Source organism: Danio rerio, chromosome 15 (assembly GCF_052040795.2).
Source record: "Danio rerio strain M-AB ecotype USA chromosome 15, GRCz13ab, whole genome shotgun sequence".
Lineage (NCBI taxonomy): Eukaryota > Metazoa > Chordata > Actinopteri > Cypriniformes > Danionidae > Danio > Danio rerio.
In genome coordinates this window covers 13941039-13960305 of record NC_141035.1, presented here as the reverse complement: position 1 = coordinate 13960305, position 19267 = coordinate 13941039, and the positions used below count along the sequence as shown (strand labels likewise).

The 19267-nt window shown below is 36.1% G+C and overlaps 2 long non-coding RNA genes across 4 annotated transcripts in view; one reads left to right on the top strand and one right to left on the bottom strand.

Moving 5' to 3' along the window:
• LOC147840530 (uncharacterized) overlaps positions 1 to 19267 on the bottom strand; it is a 41172-nt gene that overhangs the window by 5033 nt on the left and 16872 nt on the right. The window contains exons 2-4 of one of the 3 annotated variants that reach the window (XR_015509125.1): positions 18885 to 18978; positions 16809 to 16897; positions 16055 to 16189 (exon numbers count right to left, since the gene is read on the bottom strand). This is a non-coding gene — a long non-coding RNA (uncharacterized LOC147840530). The remainder of the gene's footprint in view (positions 1 to 16054; positions 16190 to 16808; positions 16898 to 18884; positions 18979 to 19267) is intronic. The other 2 variants (XR_015509127.1, XR_015509126.1) reach the window with 2 other exon arrangements.
• On the top strand, positions 1963 to 12547 carry LOC147833607 (uncharacterized). Its single transcript, XR_015509128.1, has 2 exons — positions 1963 to 2157; positions 12084 to 12547. It is a non-coding gene; the product is annotated as an uncharacterized LOC147833607 (long non-coding RNA).

The window sequence follows — 19267 nt, the reverse complement described above, 5'->3', positions numbered from 1 at the left end:
TAGAGCGAGTTTAGCTTGTCCGGGAGAAATGCACCAGTGTTTACAGTGGCGGGTTTGCTAATTCACTTCTGTGATGTAATTAAGTCCCTGCCACATTTTCCTTGCGTTATTAGTGTTAAATTGACTCTCTACCTTGTCTCTGTATTGACATTTTTCGTACAGATCCTCCATACAGTTCCATACAGATCTTCTCTTTCGAGGCTGTTGCTGAGCAACACAAAGTTTCAGCTCCCTCTAAAGATTTTTTTTATTAGATTTGGGTCTGGAGACTCCAGAACCTTGATATTCTTCTTACAAAGCCGTTCCTTGGTTTTCCAGGCTGTAGCCAAGGCCCGTCTTTAATACTCTGACTGAACCTGGGCTATTATTGTTAATTGAATTAAATAAACAGATAAATGTTTTATTCAATTCTTCATTTTCCATTTGGCTTAGTCCCTTTATTAATCAGTGGTCACCACAGCAGAACGAACTGCCAACTTATTCATCATGTGTTTTGTGCAGTGGAGGCCCTTCCAGCTGCAACTCATCACTGAGAAACATCCATACACACTCATTCACACACATACACAACGGACAGTTTAGCTTACACAATTCACCTGTAACGCATGCCTTTGGACTGTGGAGAAACATGTTTGTTATTTAAAATAAAATCTTTAAAGAAAAAAATCTTACACAAAACAATGTTTTTTTGTGTAGACTGTAAAGTTTATGGTGTTATTTCAATCAAAATGACATAAAATAGCATGGGTTTTGTTCCTCTAAGATTTTTTAAAATGTTTTTGTTAATATATCAAACGTCATTTTTGAATAATAATAACAACCCTCAAATTCTAGACATTGCATCTCAGTATTCAGCTTTCAAATGATGTAGAAATCTCCATTTCCAAATATGAACCCTTATGACATGGTCTAGGGTCACATTTAAAAAATGGATTCAAGAGAGTCAAGAATCTTGGTGTGAATCTGGAGTCAGATCATGTCAAATCAGTAACAACTATCATCTCAAAAAACATTGCAAGAATTAGATGCTTTCTTTCCAGTGAGGACTCAAAGAAACCTGTTTATGCTTTTATCACCAGCAGAGTGAATTACTGTGATGGGCTCCTCGCTGACCTTTCCAAAAAGACAGTCAGACAGCTGCAGCCAGAATTCTGACCAAAACCAGAAAATCAGAGCACATCACACCTGTCCTCTGCTCATTCAGAACAGATTTTAAAGTATTAATACTTCACTATATACAAAACTAACAGATCACTCAGATCTTTAGGATAAAGTAAATAAGAAATTCCAAGGCTTCAGTCAAAGCAGGGTGAATCTGCTTTCAGCTACTGCACCCCCCGCTGCTGGAATCAGCTGCCAGAAATGATCAGATAAGCTCTAACATTAGGCTCATTCAAATCTAAACTTAAAACATATTTGTTTAGCTGTGCCTTTACCGAATGAGTAGCGTGCTACATCCCAGAGATCACACTACTATGTCTTTCCTTTATTTTTCATTCCTTTAAAACCGGTATTGACTGGTTCGAAGCCCCGGCTCAGTTGGCGTTTCTGTGTGGAGTTTGCATGTTCTCCCTGCGTTCGCGTGGATTTCCTCCGGGTGCTCCGGTTTCCCCCACGGTCCAAAGACATGCGGTACAGGTGAATTGGGTAGGCTAAATTGTCCATAGTGTATGAGTGTGTGTGTGTGTGGATGTTTCCCAGAGATGGGTATCCGCTGCATAAAAACTTGCTGGATAAAATGGCGGTTCATTCCGCTGTGGCGACCCCCGGATTAATAAAGGGACTAAGCCGATAAGAAAATTAATGAATGAATGAATAAATGAAGTGCTGTGTATTTTCAGATTTCTGAACATAACTGATCTGCCATCATCTTTACTGTATATAAACCGCATTAGTTCAGTTAAATGTGTGTGGTGAAAGCAAAGTTTTATATGCTGATGCCTGTCAGTTCTTTTCCTGCAGTTATACAGTATCTGCAGCGTTGGCAAGAAAAACAGAGCGGGTAAAATGACCTGAGAGTCATATGACCTTTTACAACAGGGAAATGAAGAAAGCTTGATACAATGCCGCTGGATTTCATGTCATGGGAAAGCAATTCCAGGCACAGAGTTTGTGAATTAAAGCACCAGAATGGCATCAGCGAAGAAACCAGATACGGTACGTTTATCTGGAAAAGCTGGCACCCTTCATTTGGTTGTGTATAACACCAGCACAGAGACGGTATTGTTTAGAAAGGTAGAGGATAGTCTGAAAAACACAGGGTAAGTCCAAATCCAAAGAGAAGATGGGTTACGGATGCTTGTATAAGAATATGTGTGGCAATATGTTTTCTGTACAGCATTTGTTGAATGTGTTCATCAGGTCTACTCTATGTGTGTTCAAAACACCCAAATGGCATGTGATTATTAATAGTAAGCTGACATTAAATCTTACTGAACGTTTTGAATAGAAGCACATTAATAGTTAGAAATAACTATTGAAATATAATAAATAAACTTTTTTTTTTTATTAAAAAATTACTACCTGACAAAAGTCCTATCGTCGATCCCAGCTGAAAGAGCAAAAAATAATAACTTGACTTCTAGTAGATCATTTGGAAAAGTGGCAGAAGGAAATTTTTTTTTCCAAAGAATCATCTGTTGAGCTTCATCCCAATCACCACAAATACTGCAAAGAACCCATTGGAAATGTTAGATATATTGCCAAGCTGTCCTCTCTTTCAGTGATTTGGAGAAAGTTGTTCATACTTTTATTTCTTCTCTTCTGGAGAGTCAGGCCTCTCTCTCGCGACTGCAGCTAGTCCAGAACGCAGCTGCCAGGCTTTTAACAGGCACAAAAAAACGAGAACACATTACACCTGTACTTGTTTCTCTACACTGGCTGCCAATCCAGTTTAGAATTCAGTACAAAGTTCTGTTGTATGTTTATAAATCCCTCCATGGCCTGGCCCATGAGTATATTTCTGAGCTAATTATTATGCACCAACCTGTGAGATCTCTTCGCTCAATGGATCGTCTTTATTTGCAAGTTCCTAGATCACGCTTAAAATGTCGAGGTGATAGAGCTTTCTCGGTAGCAGCTCCAAGACTCTGGAATGATCTCCCACTCTCTTTAAGAACAGCTCAAACTTTTGAGTCTTTTCAGAGGTCACTGAAATCACACTTATTTTCTTTAGCTTTTAATCATGTGATGTGAGTTTATGTATTTTGGTTTTATGTATATTTTACATGCGTTTTATGTGTTTTATGTACAGCACTTTGGTAATCATTGTGATTTGTGAAAGTGCTATAGAAATAAAGTGAGTTGAGTTGAGTTGAGAGTTGAACCCTATTGACCCAAGATTCTCACAGAAATTAGTCAAGTTTGGTAAAGGAAATAGTGGATGGCAACATCAACAGTCTAAGGTATTAAGACATTTGTGCTACCCGTTACATTACAAACCACATGAGAGGGCAAATTCTTTAGCAGGAGGGCGCTCCTTCTCATACTACAGCCTCCACATCAAAGTTTCCGAAAGCAATGAAGGTCAAGGTGCTCTAGAATTGGTAAGCCCAGTCACCAGACATGAACATTGAGCATGTCTGGGGTAAGATGGAGTAGGCAATAAACATAATCTAAAAGCCTTTGCCTTTCATATAAGCCATGACACCAAATGATCAACTAGAAGTCAAGATATTATTTGTTGTTCCTAAAACGCCATATAAGCGACAAGACTTTTGTCAGGTAGTGTTCTAGGTAGGATTTCTTGAAATGCAAAAAAACTTACAGGGCTCTATTTTAACGATCCAGGTGCAAAGTCTAAAGCGTGAGGTGCAAAAGCATTACAGGCGTGCCCGAATCCACTATTGCTATTTTAAGGACGAAAAATACGGTTTGCACCACGGCGCATGGACCAACAGGGTTGTGCTTATTCACTTAATGAGTTATTGGTGTGTTTTGAGCACAAAGTGCATTAAACTAATCAGAGTCCCATCTCCCATTCTTTTAAGAGTCTGTTGCGTTGCGCAATAGCACATTTGTTATTTATATGGCGGACTTTGTAAGTGGAAAAACTGAACGCTTCACTAGCGAGAAAACACTTAGGGCCTACTCACACTATGCCCAGGATCATTTGAGAAGAGTGAGTGCTCTGAATCGGGCTCAGGCATGGTTCGCTTGGCCGGCACTGGCCTGGTTGGAAGAGGTGTGCAAGAGCGCGGTTCACTTGGGCTATGCCGCAGTACGCTTGTGTGTGAGTGCAAAACGCGCCTGAGTCCAAAACTGAAAGCAAGATGTGACTTTTAGGGGCCATTCATATGGATTATTTAATCATTCTTACTGTTCAATGAACATAAATTGTCATAGTTTATTAAAGACGCAAACTGGGACAAGCGTGCTTTGGCCCAGTTCAAGGCAGCTGTACATAGTGTAAGCCCTTAAACAGACCATCTGCAGTGCTGGGAAAAAGAATGAGCCTCCTCCATTTTGGTCATTTTTTTATATCTATGTAGACAATAATAATTTTTGAAACATTTTAATCCTTTTTTCATATCTAAAGATGCTGTACAACTAGTGTGTATTAATCATTTGAACCTGCATAAGCACATAACTAACACACTCTGCATTAGACTTTAGACCAGCTTTTACTTCATTGTAAACAATGCAGGGTTCCACACAATTCATTCATGTTGTCCCAACACAAATCGATTAAGTTAACTTAACACTTTTACATATTTATGTGGATTGAACAAAAAAAAAAAAAAAGTTGTCCCAATAAAATCTCAAGAATTGTATTGTTGTTGTATTGTAGTTGTATTTAAATTAAGTACACTGAAAAATGTATAAAAAATAATTCCTTGGATTTACAAAAAATTAAGTTAAGGGCTTTGTAAAATATTTATTTGGGCTGAATTTAAACAAACAAATTAAGTTGAACATTACTAAATTTATTTTGTATGTTAAAATTCAACACAAATAAATTGTTTGCAACAATTTTGCAGACAGCATTTTTTTCAGGTTAGTTTGAACAAGAAAAAAAAAGAAATAAAATTTTTTTGAGTGTTGGTCAACGACGCAGTCTATTTCAGTTTACCAGAAAAGCAACGCAACAACCATTAACATGCTTAAACACTTAACCCACCTCTTTTATAGGCCGGCACACCCATGATTCAAATGGATTTGCTATTTAAACAACATGGTGCAAAATTGGAAAATTAGTGTTGCGCTGAAAAGAGCAACAAATCGCACCAAACAGATCTCGCGCCTTATTTCACTGGGTGTATGAGAGGGCCCATAGACTCAAGTAAAAAAAATAACAATATAACAATATGAAAAAGAAAATTAACACTCATTCAAAGTAGTTTATTTAGTCTAATTATCTTAAAATTCCACTCTTTTTTGCTGTTTGCTTAAAGTGCTTATTTAAAACGAGTTGAAAAATCACAATTCTAGCAATTCGTTGGGACAACTTATTTGTTTTATGTTCAATTCGCTTAAATTTGTATAATAATTACATTAACTTAACTGATTTGTGTTTGGACTAGGGCTGCACAATATATTGTTTCAGCATCAATATCGCAATGTTCGCATCAATAGAATCTGCAATGTTCAGATTATACTTTAGCAAGAGCCATCATTTGTAAACAATGAGATTTGTAGAGTTTAATGCACAGTAGAGTAAAAGTTTATCATCTGCATGCATTTTTAAGACCTGTGACTGCATTCAGGTACAAAAATTTGTTCCATTTGTAACCTTAAAAATGTTAATTTATTATAACTATTTATATAATTATACAGTGCTATTTTACATATGATTATTTCATTTCTGTACTCCCAAGAAAACCATGAAGCAATCTTTATTTAACTTTAATTTCTCTGTTGTACTTTAATCATTTATTTTATTTTATTTTATGCATTACACCCAGAATAATGCCAAATCAGTCTAAATTAATGCATTCTTTAGAAATAGAGCTGTTCTGGTGAAATGACATTTATATCGTAATATATTGCAGAAAAACTAAATATTACAATATCTTATTTTTTTCAATAACATGCAGCCCTACATCATGAATGAATTGTGTGGAAGCCTGCATTTTCTTAACAGCTTCTTGATATGAGAATTTTTAGATATTTGGACTAGAAACAAGGAAAGTAGCTTTTTTGTTTAGTTTTTTTGTGTGTGTGTGTGTGTGTGTGTGTTGAAACTAGTAAACTTGGTTCACTAAACAGGAGAATTCCTCTTAAATTAAGCATTGTCATTATATATTCTGTCTTAAATTGAGCCAAAGCATTTAAATTAAATCAGAATCACACATACAGTTGAAGTCAGAATTATTAGCCCTTCTGTTTATTTTTTACGCAATTTCTGTTTAATGGAGAGAATTTTTTTCTCAACACATTTCTAAACATAATAGCACATTTCTAATAACAGATTTACTTTATCTTTGTCATGATGATAGTAAATATTTTACTAGATATTTTTCAAGACACTTTTGTACAGCTTTAAGTGACATTAAAAGGTTTAGCTAGGTTAATTAGGTTCCCTAGATAGGGTAATTAGGCAAGTTATTGTATAATGGGGGTTTGTTCTGTAGACAAGCAAAAAAAAATATATACAAATAAAAAATAGCTTAAAGTGGCTAATAATTTTGACCTTAATATGGTTTTTATTAAAATAAAAAAACTGGGGTTTTTTTCTATCCGAAAGAAAACAAATACAACTTTATCCAGAAGTAAAAATATCAGACATACTGTAAAAATTTCCTTGCTCTGTTAAAAACCATTTGGGAAATATAAAAAAAAACATTTTTCAAATTAAAAAAAACATATCAAAAAATTCAAAGGGGGGCTATTAAGTCTTACTTTAACTGCATATGTACATTGAAAATTCAGTTTAAGACTTGACAGTAGTTACAATGCATATGTATTTGTTGCTAGTCAAAATACTGAATCATACTGCAACAAAACACAACATAATGTATTTTGTCACTAAAGAACAAGTGTAAGTGTGATTAAGCATTTTTTAATGGTCAAACTTTAAACATGTTATTACTAAATCTAAATCTCTGATTGTAATTAAGCTATATTTCAAGGCAAAATATCTAAATTTTAGGTTTAAATGAACTGAAACACATTTGAGTTTTTAAATTTATAAAAAAAAACTTACATTTATTAAAATGTATTAAAAAAAAATGTTTTGTGTTGGTACAAAACAATAGAGGAACTGTGATGAACCCCGCATTTTTTACAGTGTACTAAGTAAAAAAATATTTTTAAACATCTTAAAACAATTCTACCCAATTTGATCAGTCATAATAGTTATACACACTCTGATCTTGCACTATATTCTTAAAACAAAAAATGCTATTGGTGGCTAGAAATATCTTGATTATAAGTTTTTACAGTGAATGATTTAAAATGGGAATCTGTGTAAATGGTCACCTGAGTTGAGATTGTTTTATCATTATTGAAAGCAGACAATGCAAAATGCTGAATCACTCCTTCTAAGCTGAAACAATGGAAATATCTGAGCTATTATGCAATCACTGAGCAATGAATTGCAGCTAAATAAAATAAAGGCTACTTCAAATCTAACTTTACTTATGTTTTTCACCAAATTCAAGCAAATATGCTTGTCAGGTCATGCTATAGATTCATCCAGCTATGCTTTTCTGTCTTGGAAGCAGTCCAGGCTGCTGAAACAGACATGTGGTGAGATTTAATGAAGCACATATGAATGAAACTGCTGAATCATGGGTAGTGTGGGAGGTTAACAAACACAAAGATGATATTTGCTGAAAATTTATATTGTTATTAGACAGTTAAAAAAAACCCAAAAAAAAACAAGCATAATTCATTCAAGTGTTTTTTTTTTTGTTTTTTTTTTATGCAGCGGATGCCTTTCCAGCCGCAACCCATCTCTGGGAAACAACCAAACACACTCATTCACACTAATACACTAAAGACAATTTAGCCTACCCCATTAACCTGTACCACAGGTCTTTGGACTGTGGGGGAAACCGGAGCACCCAGAAGAAACCCTCACGAACGCTGGGAGAACATGCAAACTCTAGTGACAGCACTACCTACTGCGCCACTGAACCAACGATTCACTGAATTTAAAAAAAGACTATTGCTCTTATGAATATGCATAATAAGACACTAAGAAATAACTATATACTACCTGCCCAGGTGAAAAAAATATATAATTAAATGCATCTAAAATACACTTAAATACCTGCAAATACATTTGTAGTACATGGTTATTTTTTGTGTTAAATAAAAGTTTGATGGTTTTACACTTTTAATGTACTAATTAAAAGTATGCTTATACTTCAGTAGGACGTAAATACACTTGACAAAAGTATACTAAATACCATTAATGCTTAAATACATTTTTAGTGTACTACAATAAAGAACACTACAGAAAAAACATCCAAAAGAGTTTTATTAGTGTGTTTTTAAAAGTGTGCTTTAAATGCTTTAAGAATTTGTTGTTTTACATTGCATATACTAAAATTGTTCTGGACTATTTATCCTTCTACTTAATTATCTTTTGTCTAACCAATTACATGAGGATGTCTAAACAGTTTAATGACATGTTTGTTGACTCTGTTAGCATAAATATCACTGTATTCTGAATGCAAGGAAGGATTATACTTTAAATTACTCATAAATATATTCAAATGTTTAAAAGTAGGGTTCAAGTGTATTTCTAGTTGTAACTAAATATATATTTTTAAAATACAGATATAGTATGTTAAAAGCACATTTTAGTTCAATTTCATGGAGCCTAAAAACAGCACATTTGCGTACACTTAGATGGTATTAAGTTTATCTTAACATGAACTTAATACCATCTTTTAGTACAATAAGTACAAAATTAGTGTGTGAAAATATAGCACATTTAGTACATTACTGAAAAGTGTACTAAGTATACTTAAAGTGCATTTTAGTGCACTTTTTTTTTACCTGGGTGTAGAGATCATATTTTGAAAAGAAGCTTCTTTTTATCATGGATACATTATTTTAAAACACTTTTTATTGTAAATGCAGGTCTGTATCTTACAATGGTGAGTTTATATCTCAAAAAAAAAAAAAGTCAAACTTGGCGACGCAGTGGCGCACTAGGTAGTGCTGTCGCCTAACAGCAAGAAGTTTGCTTCGTTGCTGGTTCGAGCCTCGGCTCAGTTGACGTTTCTATGTGGCGTTAGCGTGGATTTCCTCCGGGTGCTCCGGTTTCTCCCACAGTCCAAAAGCATGCGGTACAGGTGAATTGGTTAGGCTAAATTGTCCGTAATGTATGAGTGTGTGTGTGAATGAATGTGTGTCGATGTTTCCCAGAGATGGGTTGTGGCTGGAAGGGCATTCGTGCTGGATGAGTTGGCGGTTCATTCCACTGTGGTGACCTCTGTTTAATAAAGGGACTAAGCCGACAAGAAAATGAATGAATGAATGAATGAGTCAAACTTGAATATTGAGTCAAATATGAGAAATAAAGTCAAAACTGCATGATGAAAACTCAGGTTTATTTCTCACATATTGTAAATGCATACCTTGCAATTATGAATTTCAAGTTGATATCTTGCCACTAGCAAAGCACTAAGTTTATACCTTACAATTGTGAGAGAAGTTGAACCTGCACTCACACACTATTCAAACCTCATTCAGACTATAATTTTTTATAGCTTTTTATGACAGTCACTTTGTCAAAATTATGCAATTGTGTCTAAATAAAATGTTGATGTGTCGAGGATACCAAAAAAAAGTCAGAATTACACAGTGGCTGCATCAGAAATTGCATACACCCCTGCTATATATATATAATGTGAAAAACAGTATGGCATGTCTAAATTTACATATAAGTTGCATCCTAAACGAAACACTGTACACTATGCACTTATACCCTCAACTATGTAGTGTGTGAGTTTAGTGGTTTCGCAAATGGAACACAAATTGTTTACTAAATGCAAATTCAAACCGTTTCCCTTACAATGCTTTGCAATTGCCAAATTAGTAAAATAAATGAACATTCCAAAAAGTTGGGTCAGGATCAGTTTAGGGCCACTAATCAGGTAAATTGGTTAAATAATAACTTGACTTGAAACAGGTAATGTCAACAGGTGATTGTAATTATGATTTGGTACAAAAGCAGCATCCAAAAATTGTTGGACTTGAGCTGTAGATGGAGGAGCTGAACGCTCCATCAAAGGCTTGGGTTTTGAAGAGTCTAGAGGTAAAGAAATGAGTCTCTGATCCATAACCCACAGAAGGTGGTAGTAATGCTCAATTAAGAAAGCGAACCACCCAAAAAAAAAAAAAAAACACACAACACACAAGAAGAAGAAGAAAGTCTAGTCCTTTAGAAGCAACGATGGGCTTAGGTTTGCCAACAAATATGTGAGAAAATTATTGAAATGTTTAAAAACAATGTTCCTCAAAGAAAGATAGACATTTGGATATTTCACCCTTAACATGATTAAATGACACACGAAATCTGGGGGAATATTATTGCGTAAAGGACAAGGGCGCAAGCCTAAGCTGAACAACCATGATCTTCAATACCTGAGGTGGCACTGCATCAGGAATCATCATTCATCTTTAAATAATGGGCTCACCACATAGGCTCAGACTATTTTGGCAAACCTGTGTACCACAATAAATCATTACATCCACAAATACCAGTTAAAACTGTACTGTCAAAAGGAAGCTCTATGTTAACAGTGTTCGATAGCGCAGTTAACTTCTCTGGTCTTGGAGGCATCTGGGATGGACCATAACACACTAGAAATGTGTACTGTGGTCAGATGAATCAGTATTTTTTTTTCTAGGAGAAATAGATGTCTATTACTCCCCAAAAATACCTTAAGTACTGATCCATCTGACCACAGTATGCATTTCTACATGGTCCATCCCAGATGCCTCTGAGAACAGAGAAGTCAACGACCAAAGAAGGAATCATGCAGACTGTTACCAGCAACAAGTCAAAAAGTCAGGGTCTGTCATGGTATTGGGTTGTGTCAGTGCACTTGAAAAAGGTAACTTGCACTTCTGTGATGGCACCATTAAGGCTGAAAAGCACATAGAGATTTTCAAATTCAATTGTATACAATTCGAATACAATACTTTTCCAGAGACGCCCATGCAGATTTCAACAAGACAATGCAAAACCAAAATCTGCACACATACCCAAGTCCTGATCTGTCTCCAAGAGAGAATGTGTGGTGCATTCTGAAGCACAAAATGACTCTACAGTTGCCTACCTTGAGACTTGTTTGCTGGAAGAATGGGACAAAATTACACATGAAACACTTTATCACTTGGTGTCTTCAGTCTCTAAATGTCTTTGAAGTGTTGTGAAAAGGAATGGCATTACAAAGTGGTAAATGCTTTACTGTTCCAACTGTTCAAAAAAAAAAAATCTTGCTATGAGGCAACAGTGCTAACTACCAGGCTGCTGTACCACCCTGTCAAGGAAAAGGAGGAAGAAGTAGGGGTGGAAGGGGAGATTCTTTAAGGCAAAGACAACTGAAGTAAGAAACTCTGATTATTTATAGTGAGTTTGGAATTATCTGATTGATGAATGCTGCGTTGCTAATGCAGGACCAGCTGTGGTCAATCATAAGCATGTGATCCACTCAAAATTAGTTTATGAATAAACTTTACTTAACAATTTTTCTACAGACTAACGCTGCAAACACAACATTAGTTGTGTTCATTCAAGTCTCCTCCTTGCTAACACAGAACAACCTCCTCGACAGTCAGCAAATTGACTTCAGAATTAGACATTCAACAGAGACCGCATTCATTGCGCTCATTTGTTCAAAATCTAATTCTGCTGCATATGTCCACTGCTTTTGACATGGTTAACCACCCCGTTAAAGAGACATCTCAGAAACTGTACCCATTGGTTTGAGTCCCACCTCTAAAGTTTATGCTTCAGTGTGGTATGACTGAGGGATGAGGTGTCCAGTTCACAACATCTAGCTTACAAGGGTACCTCAGGGCTCAGTTCATGGACCACTTCTCTTCTTTTCTCTATTTTCTCTCTATATGGCATCACATTCATTCCTTCATTCATTCATTTTCCTTTGTCTCTATTTCAGAGGTCCTCACAGTGGATTGAAACGCCAACTCTTCTAGCATATGCTTTATGCAGCAGATGTCTTTGGACTGTGGGGGGACTGGATCACCAGAGTAAACCCATGCCAACACTGGGAAAACATGCAAACTCCACACAGAAATGTCAACTGGCCCAGCTGGGGCTCGAACCTTCTTGCTGTGAGGTGGCAGTGCTAACCATTTAGTCACCTTGCCGCCCGCATCACATTCAGAGAAAAAAACATATATAATATTATACATTTATACATATAATAATATTACTGCTACACTGATGACACTCTCCACTGCCTCATTTCTTGCTGGATGCAGGACCATCAGCTTCAACTTAAAGGTGCCAAGAAAGAACTGCTTGATGTTTCAGCCAACATTTAGCTTTTGTAACCTTTGCATGTAAAAGAGCAAACTGTGTGTCATTTAAAACTTGTACAATAAAAGGAAAAAAAAATCATGCTGGGGTGAAGTAATCCTATAATGATTCTTGGCAGGTTTTTGTACGCCATTGTGAAATCTATCAACGCTAGCCAAATGTAACATGGTCTGATTCCTGACACATGTCTGAAGGGCAGCTTCACTTGGGAAATTACCCACATGAGAGGGGCTGCAGTCCGCTAAATCCAGTTTAATCTTGCCTGAGCCATGCTTGCACAGCACGCCTACTAAATAGCTGACAAATTTACACACTGTAACTCGACTCTATCTCTTCCCAGTGCGTCTGAGTATGATCTTCACTTCTGCAGTACACCAGCTGAATAGGCATCTAAAATTAAAATTGTACGTTTGATGAAATGGTACTGTTGCATAATGAATATCTCTCCAAACCAGGAAGTTTAGCAGAATGTTCACACTGTTCTTTTTCTTAAAAGGATTGTAAACTGGACTTAAAAAATGCAAATATAGCTCATTAGAAGCACCATAAGTGCTAAGTAGGACTATTTCAGATCTTTTTGCAAGTTGTAGGATTGCATGAGAAAAAAAGATCTTCAGGGAGAGAGGGTAAAAAAGAAACCATATAAGGCTTGTTTCATGTTGTTTTGGTTTTTCCGTCCTCTCCTGTAGTGTTTTAATGCCTATCGGATGTCTCCAGGCCTTTATAGACCATCTGCTAAAGTCAATGTTTAGGCACGGTTGTTCTTCCAGTTTTTTCAGCTAACTTTAGAAAAAGCTGACATTTGCAAATAAGTAAATGACAAATCTTAACATGTTGGCTCTTTTAAAGGGTCATGAAACACCAAAACAAATGTTTTGAGCTGTTGACAGTTGTACAGTATATGTGTCCCACACTGCTAAAAACACTATTAGGACACATAAATCTCACTAAAAAGTGAAAATTGGTTGTTTTGCGTTATTTCGAGCTAGTTTGTACTTCCGGTTTGAAACAAATTTTTGAAGCAGCGTCACAGCCATGAGATCTTAGTGTGTATACCAGTGTGTAGACTGGACGTCTGTACCTGGGAGTACCATATTACGTCTATGAGTGTGCTGCATTAATGCATGAGGAAGGCTTGGTTCAAACCAATCAGCGCGCTGTATTTTGCAACATCATTACTATTCATTAATGTTACAGTGTAGACGGCAGAGACCCCACATTGTGTTGGCAAAACAAGCATGCAGTGTTGCTTTTATAATTTGCTGCAGTGAGGTTTTGTTTTCATTTTCTCTCTATGAGAGTGCAGCTGGACTCACGTGTGGATTACAGTGCACGCGACGCGCGACAAAAATAACTTACATGTCTAAAGCCTGATTTATACTTCTGCGTCAGGTGACCGGCGTAACCCACGGCGCAGGCAACGCGCGTGGCTGTGCATTTATACTTCTGCTTAATAATACTTCTGCTTAATACTTCTGCTTAATACTTGATAAAGATGCAGTTCTAGTTGCTGTAGATTGTCCTGTCTCTACAGATTTGGTAAGTGAGCGACCAGTGGTCTTTGTTAATTCAGTTTGTTCGTATCTAACTAACTATTACACCGAGTGTAAACATGTTAGCATTACAGCCAAACTATTACCGTTGTGTAGGATTTTCACCGCATTTTGTGACCAGAAAAACACGCGGCTTTCTGACGCTATCTACCGAGTGCATCTAAGTTACAGAGAAATGCGGAGTTTTTTTTCTCTCATTCCTCGTGCAGTATAAAACATTGCATGAAAAATACTCGCTTAGAGCAGCTCCTTGAATCAAATATCTCGTCTGTCACGAGGGGCACGAATGAAATTCCTGAATGAAAGAGCCAAACTGTAGTTAAAGTCCACCAATTTAATCATTTGGCAAATAATTCGATAACAGATGTCCATGTAAACACAGTCACTTTCTCCCCTGTGTGTGTGTTTTGACTCTGAAACTCAGTGTATGCCTAAATCAACACTCCCACATCATCCCTCTTTTGCTCCTCCGACACTCCCCCCTAAACAGAGATGGACATGACCACTTTTCTGACTTTTTCCAAAGTAGAAGTGTGAAAACACCCTGCTGAAACAAGACGGTTTCATGGCCCTTTAATAATAAATAAAGATGATTACATTGTGGTTGTTGATCGTTTCTCTTGTAGTTGTTATATTAGTGGACAAAGTACAAAGTTCCATTATAAATGTGTGTTATGTTGGCTAATGAGAAATACCTTCATTCATTAATTTCACAGTGGAATAAACCGCCAACTTATCTAGCATATGTGGATGCGCTTCCAGCTGCAACACAGTACTTTGGAAACTCCCATGTGCTCTCACACACGTCACAGCGCATGTCTTTGGACTGTGGTGGAAACTGGACCATCTGGAGGACTCCAACCAGCGTAAGTTCAATCATTCATCAATTTTCCTTTGGCTTACCAACTATTCCGGCATATCTTTTACACAGCAAATGCCCTTCCTGCTGCAACCCAGTACTGGTAAACACCCATACACACTCACATTCACAAGCTCATATACTACGGCCAATTTTGTTTACCCAATTTATCTATAGGACATGTCTTTGGACTGTGTGGGACACCCACATCGACACGGGTAAAACATGCAAACATTTCCACACAAAATGCGAAATGGCTTCAGCTGGGACTCGAGCCAGCAACCCTCTTGCTGTGAAGAGACAGTGCTAACCAGGAAGCCACTGTGTAGCCTCCAAAAAGGAAAGTTATAATTTTTAAAATGCTGTCAAAATGATTTTGTACATGGGGTTGCAAAAATGACTAAAAACACTGCCAATAGTTTTTGAGGTCACGTTTGTAAAGATACACTGTTTATCTGTGCACATAAGGCCCTTCAGTCAGCCATTGCTGTTTTGGTTGTAATGTTTTAGCACATGACTGTAGAATGTACATCATTTAATACATATGCTTATGACGTCAACTTTTACACAAGATCAAGGTGCATTTTTGGGCCCCTAAAATAGTATTGTCATGTAAATGAATGGCCAAAGCAAATGTCCCATCCTAAAGTAATAGTATAACCCCATAATTTACCCATGCTCAAGTCATTCTCAATGTACACAAACAGGCACAGTCAGAGTAGTTTTAAATTTTATCCTGGCTCTTCCATGTTCTATAATGGTGTTTGTAACAATAATTGTCATTTTTATGATTAAAAAAAAAAAATCCTACTGTAAATCTAACCAACACTCTCTCATTGTGTATGATAACATATTTTCTGAAATAGATTGATGTGTCTTTGTAACACATAAGAAAATAATTAAATTTTTAAACTCTATGACTTCAGGTGGCTGCCGAATACAAGTTGTCAACTTCCTCTGACTTGACATATGTTGCATCACGTAAGATTATAGTGGAAGCCCCTGGAAAAGACGCATGTCAAAGGAACCACTTACCACATACTTTGAGTTTCGTCACCTTAGAATTATAAAGTTCTATACTGACTATGTTCACCAGTGTCTTGTTTAGTTACTAGTCTGTGTACATAAAATTATGTTTAACCTTAAAAATATTTTTTTAAAGGTTCAAACACTCACCAATGCTCCAGAAGGAAAGATGGGGCAATAGAAGCCAAGGATCAAGACCTTTAGAATCTGAAGATCAAGGTAAATTACACTTGTTTTGTCTCCAGGGAAACATTTAGGTATTTTCATATTTTCCAAAGGGCAGTACTAAATGGAAAACAATAACATTTCAACAAAATAAGAAGAACATTTACATCTTTATTCTGTTTTGATGCTTTTACCCCTGGCTCTAAATGCAATGTGTTTTCTTTTGTAGCATCACATGTAAACCAAGTATATTAAATTGTTCACAGGGGGTTATTTATTTGTAAAATATAGCTATGTTTTCATCTTATAAACTTCAATTAAACATCCTTTATCTTAAACATCTTACTCAGCACAGTACTAAATAAAAAAATGCATTTTGTATTATCTCTTTTATTTTGTCAACACTCTTCTTCTTTTGTAAAAACTTTAAGAATTTTGTAAGTAGTATGCAAACATTCAGGCACAGCAAATGCCATTGGTTCCTTCAGTTCAGTGTTATCTTTGCTGTTATGATTAGCTTAATTATCCCCTGCATAAGACCTCAAAATAAACTTTGTTGATTAGTTAGGGCTGTTGTTATCCCACATATATGCCACTGTCTTACGCTTCTGCTGATAAAAATAACCGTTGGCAATAAAATTGTTTTACACCCCCACTTATCTTCCTCTATCTCCAGCTTTTTTACTTTTACTGCTGGCTGTCAAAATAAATAACCCAGCAAAGGACACACATTTCTTACTTTGTTTTCCAGAGATCTACTTCGAAACGCAAATCATTGTGACACTTGTGTTTCTTCAGAAAATCATGACCTGAAATGGCTCACACGTCCTTGGGGAAAAAGAAGTTTAGTGTAAATAATTTGTAACAGGTATATTTAGAATTTAACAATACCACAAGCATAAATAACATGGCAGAATTAATAGACTTATGATCCTTAAAAAATTAGGAAATACTTCCCTTATATTGTCCAAACATTTATGGTCTGTTCTGTGCAACTTAGTATGCTGACAAGCAATTTTGGTGGCTCTTATTGCAACATGTGAATAATTTATACACTTCCTGACAAAAGTCTTGTTGCCTATCCAAGTTTTAGTAACAACAAATAATAACTTGACTTCTAGTTGATCATTTGATATCAGAAGTGGCTTATATGAAAGGCACAGGCTTTTAGATTACATTTATTTACCAAAATAAAATATGATCATGCCTTGATTTTTAACTATTTAATTAGGCCGAAAGGTCTGACTTTGCATAAACAAAAGTTTCGTCATCTAACAGAAATAATGTACAGTATGGAATATAAAGTCATGGTGCAGTAGAAAAATAATTAATATAGTATATGACTTCAATGAGCTTGGATGACTGCAACCATACATCTCTGCAATGACTTATTAATAAAGTGGCAAAGAAATTGTTCTTGCAGGACTCCCAGAGTTAATTAAGATTCTTTGGATCCATCTTTAATGCCTCTTCCTTCATCTTACCCCAGACATGCTCAATAATGTTCATGTCTGGTGAATGGACTGACCAATCCTGGAGCACCTTGAACTTCTTTGCTTTCAGGAACATTGATGTGGAGGCTAAAGTATGAGAAGGAGCACTATCCTGTTGAAGAATTTGCCCTCTCCTGTGGTTTGAAATGTAATGGGCAACACATGTTTTGATACCTCAGGCTGTTGATGTTGCCATCCACACTGTAGATCTCTTGCACACCCCATACTGAATGTAACCCCAAACCATGATTTTTCCTTCACCAAACTTGACTGATACCTGTGAGAATCTTGGGTCCACATGGATTCCAGTAGGTTTTCTGCAGTATTTGTAATGCTTGGGATGCAGATCAACAGATGATTTGTTGGAAAAATTTACCTTCTGCTACTTTTACTAATGATCACCTAGAAGTCAAGTTATTATTTGTTGCTCTTACAACTGGGATTGACGACAAGACCTTTGTCAGGTAGTGTTTACAGTCCGTCATAATGCATTCAACATTTTTTTTTTTTATATTTATATGGATTATTAGAAGCTGCACAGCTCATATTATGAGGGACTGTTCAAACTTTCTATCCACATTCAACATGTATTAAAGAATGTGACTGATATGATAAACCCTAAATAAAACTTACTCAAATATTAGGAAACTAAACGCATTTTTATTATGTGCATTTCATTGAATTATACATTTAAAACAGTGACATCTATAATTTTAGGTGTATTTTAAATTCCTGAACTCTTTTTGGAGACTCTTTTTGCTCATAATCATATGTGCAGGATCATTACTTTAAAGGGTGAAGTGTTCAGTTCGATACATCTAGGGGTACCTCAAGTATCAGGTCCTGGATCACTTCTTTTCTTTTATTGGCATCACAAGCACCGATCATTGGGAATTTTAAAAAAAATGTATCATTCTATCATTACTATATCATTGTCATCATTACTATGTCATTGTCTATCATTCTGTCATTCTGTCATTACTATATTAGGATAACTAAATTAATTTCAAAAGCATTTAATTTAATTAGACATCTAAAGCAATGACATCATTTTAGGTGTGTTTTAAATTCCTAAACCTTTTTTTTTGGGGCCACCGTATACATGTAATGCACATAAACATGGGTTTAAGTGTCTCTTGTAAACTAAGAGATTTAAAAATCAGTGTACTTTAAAGTTACTGCAGTAAATGCCAGAAAGAACTGTTTTTAACTCTGTTGATCGGTGGCTGTAAAGAATGCAATCTGCAGGGACAAACAGTTCTTGCTCTGCGTTAATGGATGACAAAAGAAACCTTATGATTGGCTGAGGAAAATACACCCACCTTTCCATCCTCAGCATTCCTTCTTCAGTAACATGAGATCACATTTCAGTATCCTTGTCAAGAATGGAGTTTTACATTTTTTGCCTTTTCATTTCTGAAAAAAAGAGAAAGCAGGCTGAAAATGGAATGCCACGGTGGTGTTTCTTAAGCAAGCCATTCCTGAAAATGATCCAGCTGGTCTCCGCATGTGAATGTGAAGAATCCAAATCCAGTTGGAGAAAGCTTTTGCATTACTCTTTGACTAAATTACAACAATGTGACTTCCTTTAAGTCACTATAAATAGATGTGTACTGGTGTACTGGCTATAATAAGACATGAAGCAGGTTATTTTGTACATGTGTTGTATAATAATATGATTAGTCTATTGAAACCATAACAAAGA